Genomic DNA, 17,387 nt, shown 5'->3' on the forward strand with positions numbered 1-17,387 from the left:
AGATGCTCATTCTAGTATTTGATGTGGAGTGATAACACTTTTAAGCATACATATAGAAATTATAAGATATTTAAATAATATGCTCCTTAGTCATTTCCGATGCAGATTTAAATAGTAATTTGATCAAGTTGACCAAAATATATATGCATTTGATGTTTCTCCACCCTTAGGTTCTAATAGAAATTACCTCCCTTCATGTATACATTGCACAGTGATTATTTTAATCATGGTTCTAGTGTCTTACTGTACAGTGCGTTGCTGTCTACAAAGAGATTTTACATAAATTATCCCATTTGAGTCTCACAATAATTCTATGTGGATCAGAGAATTAGTGAACTATATAAAGTTTCACAGGCAGGATTAGGACATAAACTTGAGGTCTCTTTACTCTTAATCCAGATCCAAGGCTTATTGAAAGCAGAAGTGTTTAATCAGTGCATGCTCCAACCTAGGCTTAAGATAGGTAGGCCTATTTTATATTGCTGAGTTTGAATCATATGTATTACAATTGATAGAAAATCAAGCCTAACGTCTGGAAACATCAAGTGAAAATTTACGAGAATATCTTTACTGGGGGCTGGAGCAATAGCATAGCAGATAGGGCATTTGCCTTGCCTGCGGCGGCCGACCTAAGTTCAATTCCCAGCATCCCATATGGTCCCACGAGCACCACCAGTAGTAATTTCTGAGAGCAGAGCCAGGAGTAACCCCTGAGCATCAGCAGGTGTGACCCAAAAAGAAAAATATAAAAGAGAATATCTTTACTATGATAGAAATTATGTTACTCCGGGACTATTTGACTATGTAATAGAAATTTCCCCAACTCTCTAAACTGAATGTGCCTCCTAGAAACCCGACATAAAGATGCTGAAAGAAGAATGGCATGGCAGCCCAAGACTTCTACAGCTGAGAGCCACAACTTTTACAGAATCTAATGAAAATTCCTAGGTCAGCCATCCTCTCTCCCATCCTTTTGAGAAAAGAATGAAGTTGGTATTTGGTCACCCTTTCCAAAGGATGACCAAAAAGAACGCTTCCATCTACTTTTCAGTTTAGGAAGAGCAGTGCTTCTGGTGGGAGGAAGACCAAGTGACAGGACCCTATAGCTGACTCTGAGGACAGGCTTGGATAAATTAATTCCTGAAGTCATTCTTTTAGTCAAAAGTATTGCAGGGTGGTTGGTTAGACTGGAAGGTGAGCTTGATGAAGAATAAAACACCAACATACCAAACAGACCCCCCTCCAACATTTCCATTTTACACCAAGTTCTTCAGGATAAAAAGTGAAATATTTAGACTTGAAGTTCCTGGCTAAAGAAGCACAAAGAACTGCCAGATCTTGTTTTGATCCAAATTCCCTGATAAATCTTTTTTTTTCCCCCTTTCAAGAGCTAGTTGGTTTTGGACACAACAAAACTAAGAAATAGAAATGAAATAGCAGTCAAGAAAATTTCCCCTTGTAGTGAAGCAAACCTCTACCTGCCCCAACTGTGTCTTTGGCAAAAGGTTAAATTTCATGTGAGAAACTGTGAAGACTTGGTAGCGATTATCATTTTTGTGGAAAAGAGTTTCACATAAACCTCATTTGTATGTCTCTAAAAGACCTGATCTTATCTTTTTAATGGACAAGGCAAAGCTGGAATCTGCATGCTTTTGTTTTCTTGTGTCCTTCCTTCCAATTTCCCTATATGACTCCTCTTTCTTCCTACCAATGTCCTCTTCTTTGGATACGCTTACAAAAGATGGCCTTTGAAGCCACAAGCGTGACAAACGTACTTTTTTCTGGGTCTCTCCCACCAATTCAAGAAGTGTACATATTATTAATAGATGCTTAATTTATCTCTGACTAGTCTTTCTGATGTTTATTTTCTCAGCCTCTGAAGAACCCGGTGGTGTACAGAATAATTTCCTTTGCACCCCAACACCTTCAGCCTCCTTTGTATGAATTATAGTGAATTATTATTATATACAGTGTTATTATTATATTATATATTTTAATTGTAATATTATAATCATATAGTTATAGTGTGGTAGTCCCCTACTCAAAGAGCCAAAATGTGGCTCAAAACATGGGCCTGTTTCCCACAGAGAAGCTCCACACCTCCTCTTACTAGGCCCTGTAGTCAAAACTCAACAACTTGGGATGTGAGACTCCTGTGAGACTCAGGGCTTATTAAGGGCAGCACCTTAGGGACTATGGGGTCTGCTACTGTGATGCAATTTTATTGGAGCACAGGTCAGTCTTGCCAGGGAGACCATTCAATCCTGGCCTTTTTGGAGTCAAGTTTCTTGGGCAGTGTTTTACACATGTGCATACTGTTTGTAATCCCAGAGGTACTATACTCTAATTTAATTGGCTTTCAGAGGCTCTTTACTTTCTACTCATAAATAAAAAATACCAGCACAATTCTTCAACCCAAAAGAATCTTAAACCAGTCCCTGCAAGAGTAAAAGACTCCAAGAGAACTCAGAAAAAGTAGGAGCAAAAGCACTGAGTCCTCGGGAAACATGGAAAGACATGAGGAGGTAATGGTGAGGTGAAGTGTACCATCTCAATCCCAGAAAGGACAACCAAGATCTCCTCTCCACACAAAGACTCAAGTGTGAACCTTCAAACACGAGATACTGGGTGGATGTGGTTAAGTTCAGTATGGTCATGATTTGTAATCTAAGAGAATAAAATTTTTAAATGGCCCATCAGTTTGTCCTATTTTGTACCCAACACAGGGAGATGGGTAAACTTGAAAATTTATCTCTTAGACAATATTAACCAAAGAAATCCCATTTATCTTCATGGTTTCCTTTGCTAAGTATAAGAGGCAATCCCTCATCATCATCTAATGAATTTATGGAATATGCAGGTCTCAGTGCACATCAAGGAAAGGCACCAATAAACAAGACTCAAGATGATATTGTGTTGCCTGTTATCTGCTAGTAAAACAATGAGTCAACTGACAATTGCTAGTCAGGGGTAAACATAGGTGACACCAAACTACTTTGCCATTTGGTAGGGTAGGTGGGTGGGACCAGTGTCACACAGAAGTCCGAGAGAGATTATTGTCAATGACAGCAGCTTGGAAGAGCAATTTCCTTTAGATTGTCAGCATTATAAATAACTGTTTGACAGTACTGTGATTTATAAGAAAAATATATGTTTGGTCATTTTTACATCAAAGTATATTTCTCATTAACTTGGTCCTTATCCACTTTTTTTTTGGTGCATAGTTTCCTCAAATTCTTAGAATTTCCTGAGACTTTGGAGCAATGGAAGCATCTTTTGTCTCACAGCTCTCCTCAAAGCCTTGGAATTTCCCAAAAGATAAGAGGATTGGGAACATCTTTTATCATAATATTTACTCTCTGGTCCTCAGTTCCTGAGAAAGCTTCAAAATCAAACACTAAAATGGATGTCTTTTTATTCTTAATGGATCAATGCTAATGAAGATAATCTGAAGTTGAAGTCTGGTTGCCAGGGAACCAGAATAGAGAGCAAGACTAAAAGTTCCATCCCCTTATTTCTTGGGAGAAGAATTGGAGGTAGGATATTATGCAGTTGCTGATTTCCTGTCACTTATTCCTTTATGCCTACTAGATGCCTCATAAAAATCCTCAAATGTGGAGGACCTTTGAATGGCTTCTAGAATAGGGAGGCAGAGCTCCTCACCCAATCCGAAGCCCTATGAGGACAGAGATACCTTTGTTGTGGGACCTTGTCCTATGCTTCTCTTCATATGACTGTTGATTAGTGTCCTTTAACAGCCCAGGTTGAAAAAAATTGATTATCTAGTGAGTGAAAAGGTTTCCTGACTTTTGTTTGCCACGCTAGCAAATTAATTATACCTAAGGCACATGTGATATACAGCCCATCTATCAGAAGCACAAAGTGTAACCTGAGCTTTTGACTGGCACCTGAAGTCTGAGGGAGGATCCTAGGAATTGCCTAGATGTGGCAAATTGCTCAGAAGCACATGTAACCACCTGAAATTTGTCACTGTGGTCTAAAGTAGAGAGTAGTTTTTGGGGATGAGCACCTCATCTGTAGATTCCTGACACTATCTTCTGGTAGACACTGTCACACCAGTAGTGTTCCAAAATATTCTGCTCCCATAAATGCATGTGAGTGTGAGGTAGACTCTGTACTCACACTGCAGTTAGATCTAGGGTCCTAAATCACCTATAAAATTTTTCAAAAGCATGACACTTGGAGCCAGAGAAATAGTACACATTGCCTTGCATGTGGTCAACCCAAGTTTGATCCCTGGCACCTCCTACAGCCTTACAAGCCTGCCAAGAGTTATCCCTGAGCACATAGCCAGTCATAATCCCTGAGGCAGTTGGGTGTGGCCCCCAAACAAAACAAACCTAAAAGAAGTACAAGGTATTCTTCTAATATGTAAGATGAAGTACATCTTCACAGTAACCCCAAGAAGTACATCATAATTATCTTTTCTTTATGGACTAAAGAAGCAAACAAACAAAGACTCTGCACTGTTAAATACATTGTCTGTGGCCATGCAAACTACATGCCTTGGATTCATAGGCAAGCTGACTCCACAGACCCTGCACTTAAACTTCCCAGTCCATGACTTCTATGATAATGACGCAATTCTCAGGGTGGGAGCCAGGAAGAAGGTGGAAAGTAAGGAATGAACAATGGGATGTAAAAATTCTATCAGGAATTGTGTGCAGTATATCAATGTCCTCTCAGGTTGGACATGTAGATAGGCAGGTAGGGAAATATTGCATCACCATAATTTTATAAAGATGAATTAACAGGGGAAGAACAATTTTCAGTTTCTCCTCAAAAATTACTTTGATAACACACCACACAAAAAATACCATGAATCCTACAAATTGTTTTTGATCATATGTTTTGTTTATAATACAGGATTTACAAAACAAAACGTGCTTAATTCTACCCCCTCTAGTGAACCTCCAAATAATGAAAATGTAGAGAAAATTTTTCCACGTATATATGCATATATAGTTTTGTGCTTATTATTTTTATTTATTTTAAAGTATAACTATCTTGAACTTGAGTGATTAAATCCAGGAAGTTTTAAACATTGGTTTTAGAGTGGTAAAAGTACAAATGAGCAAAATCTGAACTTGATCTGAAATCAATTATCAGCGAGAAAGTGGTTACCTTGCCTTGGTTGTATACTTAGAAGAGAAAAATGATAGCATTGAGCAACCACAATTAGGAAACAGAAAACTTTCGAAGCTAACTTTAAAAATATCTTCTTGGGACCAGACAGATAGTAAAGTGAGTGGGGCACTTACCTTACACACAGCTAACATGGGTTCAATCTTTGGCACCCTATGTAGTCCCCTGGGCCTCACCAGGAGTGATCCCTGGTCACAGAGCCAGGAGTAAGCCTTGAGCACTGCCAGGTGTAACTCCCCTTTCAAAAAAAACACACAACAAAGTATGTTGTTAAATGCTTCTTATGATGTGAGCTTTGAGTGGCCAGGGATGTAGTACAGAAGATAAGGCACATGCCTTATATGCAGCTTACTCTGCCTAGTTCAATTCCAGTACCAAACGACCCCCCGGAGCATCAAAGTTTCCCCAAACACTTTAGGGTGTGGCTTGGGTAATCCCTGGCACTGCGGAGCACAGGGAGCACCACATCCTTGGCCCATACGCTGAGCCAAGGGCCTGGATAACTGAGTGTATCTGGGAGAGGTCCCTAGACTTCCTGAACTAGGAAACCCCCCTACACCACCACACACAAAAAGGAGAAGAAACATGTATGAACTTTTAGGTCGTGTAACCTTATTTTTGCCAGTGGACCTAAACCTAGATGCGTTTGTGTAGGAACACTGAACCACGTACTCATATTCTTTTCATCCCTACAAGTTTTTAGAACAGTATTCTGAACATTGTGACACCCACCCCTTCTCCCCCCGCCCACCCCCTAAAAAACCCTCATAATTCATATGGCACCAGTAGAATCGAGGATTATGTCAAGGAAGCAAATATGCTTAACACTTCTTTTGGCTTTGATATCAAAATCGTCCTGAAAGGTAAATGATAAATCATGGAGTTTCAGGGGGGCTGGAGTGGGGATGAGATACATATGGCCAAATTTAGTTAAGGTCAAAAAGAAGCAGCCAAGCTGAAAAAGGGTTGCATTACTGAGTGACACCATCACACTTTACTTTAATGTGCTTAGAAATAGATGCCCCTGCGCCTGGCTGTTCCTTGCCGGGGTCCCTTGGAGGGGAGCGGGTTGAGCTTTCCTCCCCGCCCCGCCCAGGGCTCCGGCAGCCGAAGACCTCCAGGACCAGCCACCACTATGCTGAGACCACTCTCCGCACACATGAAGGTACTGGCAGAGGGACAAAGCCACGCGGGTTCCGGGGCCGAGATCTCCAAGCCTACTCGGATTGGAGTTGAGCATCCTCCACCCAGATTCTCCAAATTCCAGTAGGCGGGGGTCACACCCACCACCTGGCCCCCTGGCACCGTGTAATCCCATCAGCGGCCAAGACTCAGAGACTATAAAATCCAGCTCCCGGAACCACACGGCTGTGCGACATCTTATCAGGACATCTTTTTTATGACATCTTATTATCTCATTCCTACTTTGGACAAACTTGCAGGCTATCGAATGTAGCCTGCCCACAGGGCAGAGTCTGGCAAACTCCCCGTGGCGTACCAAATATGCCAAATACCAGTAACAATGATGGGTCTCATTCTCCTAAAGAGCCTTGAATATAATCTCAGGGCTAGGATGAAAGAGACGTTACTGGGGCCTGCTCGAGGCAATCGATGAATAACAGGATGATGAATGAATGAATGAATGAATGAAGAAATTATTCTCGAGTAGCTGGTTGAAAAGCTAAAATTATTTGATTCTCTGTTGTCAAACTCTGTAAAACACATGCCATTTTCTCGTCACTTTATTTTCTTATACTTTTTACAAGAGTTTGAATTAAAGTATTTCTTTGAAAAGTAGTGAAATATGTACTGATATGTACTGATCAAAAGTACTGATATGTAAACTTAAATAGGTTTATATGTGTAAAATAATATGTACATATATATCTACACATATGGTTTCTATGATCAATTGTGAAAATGGTTTCCATCAACCCCTTCCCTATGCACTCTTGAATATGTCAGTCACCTTTGTAATATTTTCTGAGAATGCATCACTCCCAAACATAAATCTCTCGAAATTTTTGGTATATACTATGGGATGGAAAACTGATAAATCTTATTTATTGAGGAATAGTGAGAATATTTATCTTTTAAAATAAAGCTAAAATGAAACAAGATGTGACTGAAAACTTGCTCCCTCTGCAAAATGTATTTTTATTTAAACAGAGAGACATAATTGAGTCATGACTTTCTAATGAAGAATTGAACAGTCTTTTTTTCTATAAAGCAGGGGAAAACTTAATAAATGATAAGAAATGGGATAAAGTGAAGGATTTTATTGTCTTTCTCAATGGTTTTGCCCACAAATTTTGATTCTTTATAGATATATAACCTCTTTATGACTAAATAAAAGACAAATTTGAATCTTTCATTGAAACAAAGAGATTTTTTATCATTGAATGATGAGGATTCATTAGAAGAATTCTGTTTCTAAGACCCTTAGTACATTTACATGTCTTGAAAGTTAGAGCAGTAATAGGAAAATGAAAAACACTATCAGCCATGTGATCAGGCTTTACAGTGATCATATACTTTGTTACCCAAATCAGCAGTGAAAGTAGATCCATTTAACTGGAGAAAAGTTAGCCTTCCTTATTAACATGCCATGGCAATGTTACATATCAAGACAAAGTCAATAAGTGCTTACATGCATATTTTTCCTACACTGTTAGACACATCCCCCTCACCCCTGCTTAAACAAATGTAAAATGAATTTCCTTAAAAAGGAAGTACAAAAGAAAATATAATTCAGGGCTCCCTATGCAGTGGTTATTTATTACTTTTAGTCTCTGTGATTTAATGATAGTTTCATGCATCCAACATTCTTATACCACAACCTACATGAGGGCGCTTATTTCCTTCCAACATTATCTTAGTGCTCCATCTCATCCCCCAAGGTCATCCATCCCCCTTCCTCAGTTCTGTAGACCAGTTCTGACCTACTCACTGAGCACTATAGTATTCTTTAGATCCATCCATCTAGCGACAGGTTGCGTGATTTCATCTTTTCTGATAGCCAAGTAATATTCTACTTTGCATATATACCATATTTATCATATTTTGTTTCTTTGTCTAAGCATGTGATGGTTAATTTTACAGATCAGTGTTACTGGAACATGGATATGCAACTGTTTGGCTAAACATTGTTAATGGGTTTGTCTCTATTTCTGGATATGATTAACATTTGTATCAGTAGCATGAGCAAAGTAATTGCTTTCTTCAATGTTTGTGGATTTCAGCCTAGTCTTAAAGGATCTGAATGGAACAAAACAGGTAAGTGAAGAAAGAATTGGCTCTCTGTCTGACTATATGAGCTTGGACACAGAACTGTATTTCCTCTGGTACTTAATGTTCCTCAAGCTCTCAGTCAAGCCTTTGAGCTTAAAATAGAATGATATCACTGGTCTTCTTGGGCCTCCAGATTATGCTAGTGAATTATGGAACTTCTAAACTTCTATAATCAAATTAACTAAATCTCTCTTTCTCCTTCTCTCTTTCACTCACTCACTCACTCACTCACTCACTCACTCCTCCCCCTCTTCAACCACTTAATCTCTCTGACTCTCTCCCTCTTTTATTTCACATATCCTGAAAGAATGAAAAAGAACAACATGTAGATAACTGACAAGGTATACAATATATGCTTCTTGAAACTTGAAATGGGCTTCTTTCATTCTTTCCAAATCTGACCCTCATCGCAGAGCAAATATAGAGCACATGACTATAATTATTATCCTTTAGGGTATTTCTCTAAAAGTGTGAAAAGAATAATGTAGGCAAGTGGGAATCCCTGGATAATCTTAGACCAGAAAAAGGACCAGAAAATTAGATACTGAAAGAACCACTCCTTTATGCTGCAGGGAAACTGAGAAAAAAAGTGGGGTGAAACTTGAGACCTGGGGTCAGAGAGATAGTATAAGATAGTATAAGTGTTGACATTTGACTAACCCAAGTTTTACTCTTGAGCATCCTTAGCTGTGATTCTTGAGCACAAAACCAAGAGTAATCCCTGAGCACTGTTGGGTGGGCCTCCCCCCAAAAAAAGAACAGCAAAAATTGAGATACAGCTTCAGCAATGTGATCCTGTGTTCATATGATAGAATAAGAGCCAGAGTTCAGAGTTCAGACCCTTATTCTGAGTAGATGTATATTAAAGGAATTTTCAAAGAAACTACCAAAAGTTTATAGACGAGAACAGTGCAGTCTCTGTCCCTGCGCCTGGGTTTTCCTTCCCAGGGCCCCTTGGAGGGGAGCGGGTTGAGCTTTCCTCCGCACCCCGACCAGGGCTCTGGCAGCCGAAGACCTCCAGGACCAGCCACCACCATGCTGAGACCACTCTCCGCACACAGGAAGGTACTGGCAGAGGGACAAAGCCACGCGGGTTCCGGGGCCGAGACCTCCAAGCCTACTCGGATTGGAGTCGAGCATCTTCCATCCAGATCCTCCAAATTCCAGTAGGCGGGGGTCACACCCACCACCTGGCCCCCTGGCGCTGTGTAATCCCATCAGCGGCCAAGACTCAGAGACTATAAAATCCAGATCCCGGAACCGCGCGGCCGCATTTGCGGCCACGTGACACCTTATCAGAACCTTTTTTTATGACATCTTATTGTCTCATTCCTAGTTTGGACAAACTTGCAGGCTATCGAATGTAGCCTGCCCACAGGGCAGAGTCTGGCAAACTCCCTGTGGCGTACCAAATATGCCAAATACCAGTAACAATGATGGGTCTCATTCTCCTAAAGAGCCTTGAATATAATCTCAGGGCTAGGATGAAAGAGACGTTACTGGGGCCTGCTCGAGGCAATCAACGAATAACAGGATGATGAAATGAAATGAAAAAACCAAAAGTTATCAGTGACTTTAGTCAAACATGGGGATGCCTTCTAGCCAGACTACTATATAACTTAACATTTAAGCTACTCATAATAAATTGACAGTGTCTTAAAATTCTATTTTCAATTTTCTGAAGAGATGGTTGACAAAGAATTTCTCTGCCCTCCATTTGAAGCCAGAATATATCTTCACCTAGGACAATGTAGGCCCCCTTCTAGGAACTCAGATATTCAGGGCCGAAGAAAATATAGGTGTTTCGTAATAAACAAATGCATATAAAATAGAAATTGAGTTCTAAGCAAGATGGAGAAGGAAGGTGAAATGGAAGGAGATCAACATTTGGTAAAAGGTAGCATTGTGGTAGTTATTGTTCAAAGCAAACCCCATATCTGCTTCTTATTCTATTTCTCCCCCACCATGCCCACCCCATGAGCATCTCTTCCTGCTTTATTGATCAATAAGGTAAATATCTCATGGTCAGATGACAATATGTAATGTATTATTTAGCACAGGTATGTCTTCCCCCAATACATAAGACCTGCCCTAACCTCTACTTGATGTAGGCACAAATTGCCTTGGGGAACCACCTTTCTTCGATACCATTTTTCTTCCTGGCAAGGAAACCAGAACTTCCTCACCCTCCAAACCTAGCCTATCTAGCCTCTTTCTGGAACAAGTAGGTCTCCCTTAAATTCTTTTTATGATTAAGTTTTATCCCTAAAGGCTGAAAATTAGAGCACTCATATCTGTGAGTTCCAGTTCCACTTCACCTATTTAATTAACAAACTTTAATCTGGTACCTTGCATATGCTCAGCCCCAAGCCATGCTATAGAATATATAAAGGCTGACCCTACCCTTAAGGAGTTCTTAGCATAGTGGAATAATTGAGGTGGGGGCTATAAATAATCATAAAGCAAATCAAACCTTGATGAGTATCATAGTAAAGATACATAGGAATATTGTAAAAAAAAAAAATGAGAGGATTCTATTCAGGTAAAACTTCACAGACCAGATTACATTAGGGCTGGGTTGGAGGAACACAATGAGGTTGAATGTAGAGCATTAGTGTTAAGTGTATCTCCAGGGGTGGGAGGGAGTGAGGATAAACAGAGGTGCAGAGGTTAGTAATTAGCCACATGTATGGCAGAGAAAGGCAAGAAGCAGCTTCGTAATGACAAAGGCCCAGCCAATGGCAATGAAGAGTGGGTGCTGATGTGCCCTCCTCCCTTGATTCTGACACTGACATTTGAGAGTTTAATTGGGTTCCTGGCTATTCTCAGGAGTGTCTGTGACAATCTTCGAGACTGGTGCAAGGCTGCGTACTTCTATCTCTGTGCAGTCTTTTTCCTTTTGATGAGTCCCTGGACGTAAGAAATCCACCTCCTCTCCTGGTACTGTTATCAAACCTCATACTTGCATTCAAAATGGGGTCAAAAAAGAAGAGAAGAAAAGGGCAATTGATTTGTATGTTTCAGTCATTTCCTTGGGAACACGCTGAGCTTTTACTCTGGGGTGACTGCGAAAGAGACCCTGCCTGTGATTAGATCTGTCAGGCAGTGGCTGTGTTACATTGGGTACCTGGGGAAATAAAACTACGGACAATTGCCAATGTCTGCGTGCCCAGAGAGCTGTCTGCATGCAGTATAATAATGGGCAAGTGTGTGTTCGTGTGTACAGGAGCCACTTTGCTAGGACTTGAAGGGGAAATTCTAGATTTGTGTCAAGGTCAGACAGATGATCTCTAAGGATTCTACTCAGATCTAAGATTATATGACTCTGTATATGTGTATTGATGCACAAAATGAAATGATGTTTAAGGGAAGGCAAAATGAACAGGTAGGTCTCCCACTTTTCCTCCCATCTTGTCTATCCATCTCAAATATCATGGAGCTACCAGCATGGCATTTCTAAAGAATAAATCTGAACAGTCCTTTTGCTTTCTTGCTTATAAAGTAAGTAAAGTAAAGTAAAGGCCCTCCCGTTGATCATCGATTTGCTCGAGCGGGCCCAGTAACGTCTCCATTGGAGATTTTGTTGTTACTGTGTTTGGCATATCGAATACGTCACAGGTGGCTTGCCAGACTCTGCTGTGTGGGCGAGATACTCTCCGTAGCTTGCCGGGCTCTCCGGAGGGGTGGAGGAATCGAACTCGGGTCGGCCATGTTGGCTGCGTGCAAGGCAAACGCCCTACCGCTGTGCTATCGCTCCTGCTCCAGCTTCTTGCTTATAAACCTTCGATATCAGGCTGGAGAAATAGTACAGGGATTAAGGCACTTGAAAATAGCCAACCCCATTTGATCTCCAGCATCACATGTGATTCCCCAAGCAATGCCGGAAGTAATCCCTGAGAACAGAGCAAGGAGTAAGCCTTGAGCATTGCAGGTCACGTGTGGCCCCAAAGCCTACCTTTCCCACAACTCCCCCACCTTTCCCACGACTCCCCTGCAAACAACAAAAACCCTTCAATGTCTCCCAGTTTAATCTAGAGAGTAACAACCACACCACTCAAGACTTGAGTGAGCTGGCTCAGTTTCTCAACTTTCAGCTCTTACCAGTCCACACTTTACCTATATGATCATGCAGAAAGGGATTGTTTGTAGTTCCTGCTTACAGCTCTCTCTCCACACTGCTCCCTATATGCACGCATGAATGCATGCAAGTGTGTGTGCACACACACAGAAGTATAGAACATCCCTTTTAATTTTGCTTTCCAGTTAACATAATTATTTTTTGTAAGGACTTAACTCTGTTCTTATTTCCTTCAGAACCACCCTCACTCACTAAATCCACAGGTGTTTCTACTTTTGTCCTTAAAATATTGAATTCTTATAGTTTCTTCTGTAATTCTTATAAATTGTATATATAAATTTCTATAAATTCTATACATTTCTAGAAATTCTTCTATAAATTGTAAACTCCTCAGGATGAGATACTAGATATCATGCACCTTTGCTCTCTTTGGCTCAGCATAATGTGTTTCACAGTGCTGCATACAGTGACTGTTAATTGTTCAAATATTGGGAAGGAAAGTATGGCTGGCTATTAGGTAGAAATGTATCTGAAAAAAAGATAAATTTCTATGATTACGTTTTTAATCATAGGATGATGGTTAATCCACAGTTAATATCTTATCCTTCATATCCCTAGAAGAGTAGTATGCTGCTAGGAGAAAGCAGAGTCTGAATTTGTAGGCTGAGTATAGCATCTGGCTCTCTCCAAATATAAGAAGGCATTATTCGGGGGCTGGAGTGATAGCACAGTGAGTAGGGCATTTGCCTTGCACGCGGCCCGACCCGGGTTCAATTTTCAGCATCCCATATGGTCCCCCTAGCACAGCCAGGAGTAATTGCTGAGTGCAAGAACAAGGAGTAACCCCTGTGCATCGCTGGGTGTGACCCAAAAAGAAAAAAATAAGAAATTATTCAATCCATTGAGGGACTGAACAGAAGAAACAGGTGAAAGCAGGTTGAATTCTCTCCCAGTTTGACTGAGCTATGTCAAAGATCTTTGCTTGCTTTCTTTGTTTCCTCATCTCAGATCTTAGACTCAGACTATAATCTGTACATCTGAATCTGTAGCTCCCAGGTATTCAGTTTGCAGACTTCAGATTATGAAATTTTTAGCCTCCACAATCATGGGGAGACCACAGCTTGTGATAGATACAATATAAAGAAGTAAACCAACTCTAAAAAATCCTGACTAATACTCTTGGCAATGTGTTATTATTTTTGTAATTTTTTATAGAAATAACTACTGTACTACAGAAAAGCAAATGTTTTACAGTTGCCTCTAATCTTTACAACTGCAATCAGAGTCCCTTATTTGTAACATAGTACTCAGCCTTCTGTCCTTGACATCTCTCAGTGACTAAGGGCCTTAATGCTTCTTCAATCCTGAATTGTCATGACATAGAACTCTACAGTAGCACAAAAGATCATAAAAGAATATACATCCTAAATCACATCTCCTATTTCTTCCTTTCTGTTCATAATTTAGAATTGTAAGTGGTCAAGTAACATGACACCTCATTCATCCTTTAAAATCCTACTAAGTCATTACCATATTGTCATCATGAGTAAATGAAGAATTATGATAGTGATGGATGCTACAGAGAAGGAAGTGATACAATAAGAACCTATGTTATAATAAAACTAATCAAATCAGTAGTGTGATGATTAGCTAATTAATCATTAAGTGAATATTCCTTGTAAATATTTAGTCATGCCAGAAACTCTCCTAAGTGTTCAGTATGTAACAGTAAGTAAACAGTCTAAGTCTCTGACTTAGGAAATTTATTGTTTATAAGAAGGGAAGAGACAACAAAATATCCAAGGAAATAGATGCCATTTTGGAAAGTGATACAATTTACAGTGACTGATAAAAAATGAAAAGTAGTCTATAGAGTAAAAGCAGAGACAAACTCCCTGAGGAATCTGAGGTTCATAAGGTATTCAAGAAACTGAGATCTTTCTATGATTAGAACTTGGATATCAGAAAGTCACAAGTAGAGACCAGAACTGGTTAGTCATGTCTCAGATCTTGCTGGGCCTTGAAGATTATGATAAATTTATAAAATATTTTGATGAGTTTTCAACAGGAAACAGCAAGGGGTGTGTGTGTGTGTGTGTGTTTAATGTCTCATTATTGTGTAGAAAATTATTAGTAAAGGAACACTAGTAGTTCTGGAGAGAACTAGTTGGAAATATTAGAAAGATCCCATAGTTCACATGAGAGATAGTGTAGCCCAGTATAGCATCGGGGTAAGGTAATATTAAGAGGAGGAAATATGTTGTAGAGTTAGTGGAAAATAAAGAGATGTCAGGACTAACACGAAAATTTTTCTTTCATTAAGGTAGGTAAAGGATTATAATTTTTAACAAGAGGAACAAAGAGAAGCAATACATGGGATAAAAAGATTGAGGAGTGAAAGAATTAAGTTTTGTACATATTATGGTTGAGATGTTTTGACCTGAAAAATCAGCCTGTCATATAACAATTATGCATTTATTCAAGAATATGATTTGGATTGAGGTTTATAACCAAGGGAAATTTCAAAGCATGCACCATCAAGGCCAGGGCAAGGAGTGTTGATAAAGAGTTAAATAGGAATGTATTCATTAGTTAAGTTTCTTTTACATTAGTTCCAGGCCTACTTCTCTGTCCATTATTGGTGGGCAGATAATTCACAAATAATGCTTCTTTGTGGGTATCTATTGTCACAATATGAAGATGTGCTCTAGTTTTTTTTCTTAGCCACCAAATTTCTGAGACCAGCTATTTAATTTTTACCTGAAACATCAACATCATGGTTTGAGACAAGATAGAATCTATTTGACTCAAAGTTGTTCCCATAGATGCTGTTCAGAATGAAAGTATTATATAATCAATTGAGTTATATTACTCCATAGTTCACAAGAGACTAAGGCTGGAAATTTAAGACAAACGTTCTAATATGTAAATAATAAAGAAAACCTTGGACATTAATGATATGCTGAAGGAAAGAAAGGAAAACATGAGATACTAAAAGAAATCCAACATGAAATGGATTTAGTAAAAGAGATTAAGAAGCAGAAACAAAAGCAAAACAGAAGATTTTGATATTAAAGAAACTAAGTGAAGAAAATTTCCAGGTAGAACAATTGTCGAATGTTGAGATTTCAAGTAAGGTACTAACTGAAGACTGTCCATTGCAATTGTAAAAATGTTTATTGATCACCTAATCAAAGGCAATTGAAAAGAAGCAATTGAAAAGAAGCAAATCAAATAGAAAACATTGAAGAATAGATGTAAGATATGTTTTTGTGTAGGACACTATGTGTGATTGCAATTTCTTTTTGAGATATTGGCTATGAGATGAAGTAGTTTCTGTCACAAATGTGCTTCAGTGATGAATTTCGTTTTGTATCCATTATCTTTCCTGTTGCTAGGCCATAAACTCAAGATCAGGTAATACATCTTTTTTGTTTACTTCTGGGTACTAAAGACCCACCCAACATCATAGTAAAGTTTAGTAAAATTTGATATGTAAATGAATAAAAATGTGTAAAGATTTAGAGAATACCTTGAACAACTGTTTTCAGAGAAATGATGAAGTTGATTTTAGAACATATTTGTGACATTGGAAGCTAATTTGTTAGAAGCAACTATATTGTCATGCTCTGTCACTGTCAGGGAGAGAGTTTGGAATGAAAAAAGCACAGTTTCTGATCTCTGCTTTTTTAAGAAAATAATTCTCTGTGAGCATTGTTTCCTTTTACATTATCTCTTTGTCTTCAATGCTGTTGCCTCAATTCCAGCCTTATTATGCCTCACCTTTCCTAATACAATTTTAAGTGCTCTGGGTTATGCAGTCCCTTTCCCACTCTCTGTAAATCAAAATCAAAATCACATCAAACTGTAAGACTTTTGCATATGCTGATATTATGAAAACTTTTATACATATCAGCTTGAAAACCTCCAGATAAATCATGTGCTGACATAGATTTCTTTACCCCTGCTTCATTGGCACCCTAGCAGGAGCACGACCTAATCACCAAGGAATTCATTATTCCTTAGTCTCACCCACCTCCTTTCAATTTACCCTCTGTAGGGTGTTCTTTTTTTCTTTTTAACCTCACAATTTCCTTTATTTACTTTTTCAAAATTTTACTTGATCAAAGCATCATGAATTACAAAGTTATTCACAGTTGGGTTTTTGGCATACAGTCTTCCATCATCAATCCCACTACCAGTGTCAACTTCCCTCCATCAGGGTACCAAGGTTCCCTCTCCTACTCCCACATCCCTACCCCAATCCCAGTCTGACATTTCGAAAGGCACCTTTCAAACTTGGTTATTAAAGTTTGAGTCTCATGATTTCAGTGTTGTTGACTCTGGCTTGGATATTTAGCTCTATCATTTCTTTTTTTTTTTCATTTTCTTTGGGGCACTCTTTTTTTTAAATTTTTATTAATGAGACATCATGAGGTACAGTTATAGACTTACAAATTTTTGTGCTTGGGTTTCAATTATACAATGATCAAAAAAAATGTAACGCTTCATGAATTTGCATGTCATCCTTGCGCAGGGGCCAAGCTAATCTTCTCTGTATCATTCCAATTTTAGTATATGTGCTGCCGAAGCGAGCACAGTAGGGTGTTCTTTTTTTTTTTTTCTTTTTTTTTTTCCCCTTTATTTTATTTTATTTTTTTTAAAGTTGTAGATTTACAATTTTTTGTGCTTTGGTTTCAATTATACAATGATCAGATACCCATCCCTCCACCAGTGCCCATTTTCCACCACCATGGATAATATCCCTCCCACCCCCATCCCCCCATCCCCCCTGTCTCTGTGGCAGGGCAATCCCCTGTGTTCTCTCTTTCCTTTTGGGTGTTGTGGTCTG

The 17,387-nt window shown here is 39.1% G+C and overlaps 1 non-coding gene across 1 annotated transcript; it reads right to left on the bottom strand.

Annotated features, from left to right (window-relative positions):
- Positions 1–17,027: 17,027 nt before the first annotated feature.
- Positions 17,028–17,134, bottom strand: LOC130026687 (U6 spliceosomal RNA). Its single transcript, XR_008792888.1, has one exon. It is a non-coding gene; the product is annotated as a U6 spliceosomal RNA (small nuclear RNA).
- Between the last annotated feature and the right edge of the window lie 253 nt (positions 17,135–17,387).

The sequence above is a fragment of the Sorex fumeus genome, unplaced genomic scaffold, assembly GCF_029834395.1.
Source record: "Sorex fumeus unplaced genomic scaffold, SorFum_2.1 ptg000034l, whole genome shotgun sequence".
Classification (NCBI taxonomy): Eukaryota; Metazoa; Chordata; class Mammalia; order Eulipotyphla; family Soricidae; genus Sorex; species Sorex fumeus.